We start from the raw sequence: 5,084 nt of genomic DNA, 5'->3' as shown, positions 1-5,084 counted from the left end.
AAGGGATCTGGGGCTGCGTGTGGTGGGTTTACTTTTGCTTTTCTGTCTTGGAGCTGCCGAACCTTCGTTCCTTCAAAAAGCCGTCCCTCCCCCAGCTTCCCCAGCCCGCTAGCGAGTGGGTGGATGGAAATACCTTTCTTGGGATAGGGAATAACTGGTGTGACGGAGGACGTGGCGCTCGGCAGTCTGCTGCCTCGCTTGGCTCTGGCCAAGCAGGGTGGGTGAGGAAGGCCCAGTGGGCAGGACGAGCAGGAGCTCCTCCAGCAGCGAGGTGGTCCTGCTGGTTTGCTGCGCGGCCCGGCAAGGCTTGTGCATGGGTTCCCCTCTCTTGGGTGAGCTCACACCATGAACGTGCAGGACATAACCTGGGCTGAGCATCCCCACCTGCATCTGTGCCGTTAGTGTCAGACCAGACCTGTGGTTGGGCTGAGATGATACTGAGCGTTGACCTGGATGTGCAAACCCTGGGCAGGGGGAAGTGACACAGATCCCTCTTCCCCGGCCGAGTTTGCTGTTGTCTGCTCTCAAAGCCAGGAGAGGCTGGAACTCCCTGTGACCAGTGTAGCAAGGATGCAGCTTGAGCCATGCTCCGAAAACACCTTCCAAGGCGTTTGGATGGACGGACAGCAACTTTTTTTTTTTCCTCTTTTTTTCTGCAATCTCCTATTTATAAAACAGAGGGAGCTGCTGTGCTTTTCTGACCACCTGGTTGGAGTGAGCTGGTGAGGGGAGAGGAGGTCCTGCAGGCCAGGAGCAGGGTGGGCTGTGAGGGTCCCAACATCCCTTCCTCCGCAGCCTGCGTATGGAAGGAGGAAGGCGAGTCAGGTCCCTGCAGAGGGGAAGACAGGCATAATGCCGGGTTGGGCAGGAGCTGAGGTGAGTTTGCAGCCTGGGGAAGAAAGAAGCCAGGCCCAGCGATACAGCTGATGGCACTGTGGCCTGAAGCGAGGAGCCCAGCAGAAATGTGAGTGCTGGGCTAGGCTGCGGGCTACTGCTGCTCCCTGGGCACCAGAACGTGGCGTCTCCAGCCTGGGCTGGCTGGAAAGGAGGTCGCACCTTGGGTGGCAGCTGGTGGAGGTGCGGGTCTGAGCGGGGTTTCCCAGCCCTGAAGGAGGTAAGCATTGGCTCAGGCCTTGAGACACGTGCTGAGATGGCTTCGTCTTCCTTCAGCAGGGAAGCAGCAGGCTGTGCCGAGGGTGTCCACAGCACCTCTGCCCCCTGTTCCCTCACTCTACTAATCAGGCCCTGCTCCATAAGGAAGCAATTATTTTGTGCCCCCACGAGCCCCTCCCTGAGCCTGCGCAGGACACTTGCGCTCGGTATGGAAACGCGACAGATTTTCCATATTCCGCTTTGCCCCGTGATGTTTAAAAATGTACGTGACGGCCTCTTCCAAGTGCGGCAGACTTGGCTGGCACTCAAGCAATAACGGGCTGTGTGACACCAGGGCCACGAAGTACCGTACCAATAGCTGGAGGGGGGGGAAATGAGATGTCAAAGTGCAGCGTGTTTCCGGCCCCGTTGTCGTGAGCCATCCTCTACCCGATGTGAGAGATCTTTCAAAGCTGGCCAAATGTTGTCATCTCTGAATACCATTTTAAATATTCATCCAGACTATTTTCAACATCTGTGCCCAGCATGTTGTGAAAAGGCAACAAGGGCCGTTATGGAAACCAGATCACTTTATTCCCATATGGACTGGAAAGGGGTTGAAGCGACGAGGGCTTCTGGGCCGGGACCGTGCGAGTCCCGTGCATCCGCTGGGAGCAGCGGGAGGAAAACCCTCTGAACCCTGAGGGATGCTTTTGGGAACACACGACGGAGCTGAGCGGTGTGGCAGGAGTATGCAAAGGGGTTCAGGGCGCTGGGGTGGGATCAGGGTTGAGTAACGCAACACGTCAGGCAGTAGGAGAGGTTGGTGAACAGCGTAGCACTGAGGCAGCCATGCGTTCTGCTCCTGCCAGGCCAAGCACTGTCTCCAGCTTGTGCTGACCAGGGGATGCAACAGAGTGTTGGAGCAAAACAGATTCAGCTGCTCAGCGTGCGGCTGATACTGTGCTTCAGTCGACCGTCCCGGGGCTGGAACCACCTCTACCCAGGACTGCTGGCAAGCAGAACGGGCGTGGGGGACTCAACAGGGTGCCTGTGCTGGATGTGGGACCCTCCTTCCCATGGGCAGGGTGGCTTACACGTTACCAAAATGGGTGAGCAGGGATGCATCCCAGCATCCAGCCTTTGACAGCTCCGTGCACATGGCTGCATAGCCTGAGGACTGCTTCGTGGTGGATTTACTTTTTTTTTTGTTGTTGTTTTCGATAACCTAGGAAATCTGGGCTCTGTTTCTGCCTTTTGTAACATCAGGCTGCAACTAATTCAAGCCAGGCCAGATTCTGACCACAGGTATGCCAGTGTAAATTTGAATAGAGTCACTTACGTCTTGGTTTGGCCCGATCTGAATGGAGTTACTTCTGGCTGATGCCAGAGGGGCTGAGGTCAGAATCTGGCCCATCCTTTCCTGCGTGCAGTGTAATTTGTATGTGTCTCCTGGCACTGCTGGGGTATCGTATGGCTTGTGTAATGCTGGCTCCTGCCTGCCAGAGTGCATTGCAATGCCTGTCGCCGGGAGTGCCTGCTGCAGCAAGACGCTGCCTTGTAATCGCCCGCGTGAGCTGCACCTACTTTGGGGAGCAGGGGCTGAAAGCCCGAGGGACCGCACAGAGCGGTCAGCTCTGCAGATGTGGGCCCATACACACTTGGAAGCTTCTGATAGTAAAATATTGGAGGAGAGGAGGGAGCTCATAAAGAAAAGCAAAGCACCTCCTTGGTGCCATTAGCTGCGTCCCAAGTGGGCGCGGGTCACTCCATTAGTGGCTGGAAGGCGATTAGCACTGCCCGATGTGGCCCTCCAGCCCCTCCCTGCAGCACGAGCTCTCTCCTACTGGAAAGCCAAGCCCACTCCCAGTGCCTTGGCTGCGTGGGGTTTTTCCTTTCATTTTAAATACTTCTTGGTTGTGTTTTTTTGTCCCAGCTACACATGGAATGATTTATCCATGGCCAGAGCAGTTTGGTCCTGATGCATTGTGCTTGTTGGGTGGGGGAATGAAGCATCCCCCAGCTGGCATCGGTGCAGTGGGTGAGGGACCAGTGCCTGCAGAGGGGAGGGAGGCAGCAGGGACCTGGGGACCCCAACAGCTCCCCAAGATGGGTCCCATTGATGGGGCTGGGACCGAGCTGCAGGGCGTTGCTCCCGCAGCACATGTGGCGAGGGCGCATGGATGCCCTCATTAGAGAGGGCCTGTAATGAGGTGGGAATGTGCAAGGTCTGGTAGCAGATACATCCTGGTTAAGGGGTATGCTCTGGGTGTGTGTGCTCAGTTATAGCTTCCCTAAGCACATCATTCCTCTTCTGCTTTGGGTCCTCTCCTGTTGCCCCAGTGCCCTCCTGCTCACAGGGCACCTGAGCTGGTGGCAGACTTTAGCAGGGTTTTCATGGGGATGGCACAGTTTGGGGAAGAACAGTCCACGCAGATTGGCCCTATCTGCACTTTGAACATAGCTGGGGGATCCCCTGGAGTGCCTGGGTCCTTTGGTCCTTGCCCAGGGTTCTCTGCCCCCTGCTCTGTGGCTGTGCTGTGCCATGAGGAACCTCTTGGTGTCCTATGCAGGCGGGTGGCTCTGTCCCTGCCCAGTGCTGGCACCCTAGACCTTGTCGCTGTGAACAGGGTGATGCAGCACCCTGGGGTGACTAGGCATCTCCATCCCAACCAGTTCCAAGTAAAGTCACATGCTATCCATGGGGGATGCGAGCACCCTGCGCACTGTGCTGTCCTGGCCCGGAGGAGAAATCCAGCCTGCCTGCACCGTGCCCGTGGCATGGGAGAGGACCGGGGAAGCGGCTCAGATCCCTGGCAGGAGAGAAGCGCCGTTTCCCTGCCTTCACTTGGTCCTGTCCCCTGTCCCTCCCAGGCAGCGCTGGCTGCTCAGCTTCAGCCATCACTTGCCCTCTAAAGCCGCATTTTCCAGCGGTTGGGCTGCAGCGGATGACGGAGCATGGCTCAGGCCACTCGCCTTCCCCGTCCGCTTTAATTAGAGAGGGCTGCTCCCGCGCCGCAAAGGTCCTGGGATCAAATCTGGCTAATAACCCCCTTCCCTTCCCACCCCATGTTGTTCCACTTAATCCTGTAATTACCTTTGCAAAGCTGCTGCTGCCCCGATCTGCTGGGTGGTGACCCTGGGCCTGCTGTAGGCACCAGCGTCCGTATTTGGGGAATTTTCCTTCCTTTGCCCTGGTTCACCTGCTGCACCTGTCTTGTGCGTTCCATTTTGGGGACCAAGCACCCATCTGATGGCTCAGCACTGGGAGGCCCAGGGCTCTGGGTGTGCATCTGCGCTTGGCATCGCTCTTGGTCCTCCTGGGAAGGCAACAGGAAGGGGAACCCACAGCGGGCTGGAGCATTGCCCCGACAAGCCTTCCGCAAGGCGAGGAAACGCCGCCGGTCGCCTTGGGAAGCATGTTGCTGTAGGGAGAAGGGGTGTGGAGGCGTTGGATGCGGTAGCTAATTTTTTTAAAGCACTTCTGAAGCGCTACGGCGTCGTGACTTCCTTCCAAACCGCACGGCTGTTAGCATTCCCCGAGCAGAGGAGTGAGGAAATCGCCCACCTCAAAAATGCAGCCGCTTCTGGGGAGGAGCCGGGAGGGCTGCTGCTTCCTCGGGAAGGGTGAACCCCCCCTCCCGCGCCCCCCCAGCCTCACCGGTGATGCTGGTGGCCAGAGGCTGGCAGCCACCCAAGAGCCTCGCTGGGGATGCCTTTGGGGTGCTGTCCCTTGGAGACGCACCCCGTTGCTGTGTCCCTTGTGTCAGACTCAGGCGGGTGTTGGGCTGGAGTCAGTGCCAAAGGGCTCGTCCCATCGCTCCCTGCTTACTCAGCAGAGTCTCCATTCGGTCTGAACCAGGGGCAACCAAGATGGGAAGTGGAAAGGGGGGGCAGATGGGGACTGGGGAGAGAAATACCCACTCCTGGGCCTCTCTGGCAGCTTGCCGGCAGTCCCAGGGTTACACTGCATCTGCATAAAACGGAGCAGA

The sequence above is a fragment of the Eurypyga helias genome, unplaced genomic scaffold (assembly GCF_000690775.1).
Source record: "Eurypyga helias isolate BGI_N326 unplaced genomic scaffold, ASM69077v1 scaffold29199, whole genome shotgun sequence".
In the NCBI taxonomy this organism is placed as follows: domain Eukaryota; kingdom Metazoa; phylum Chordata; class Aves; order Eurypygiformes; family Eurypygidae; genus Eurypyga; species Eurypyga helias.
Note: the sequence above shows the minus strand (reverse complement) of the source record.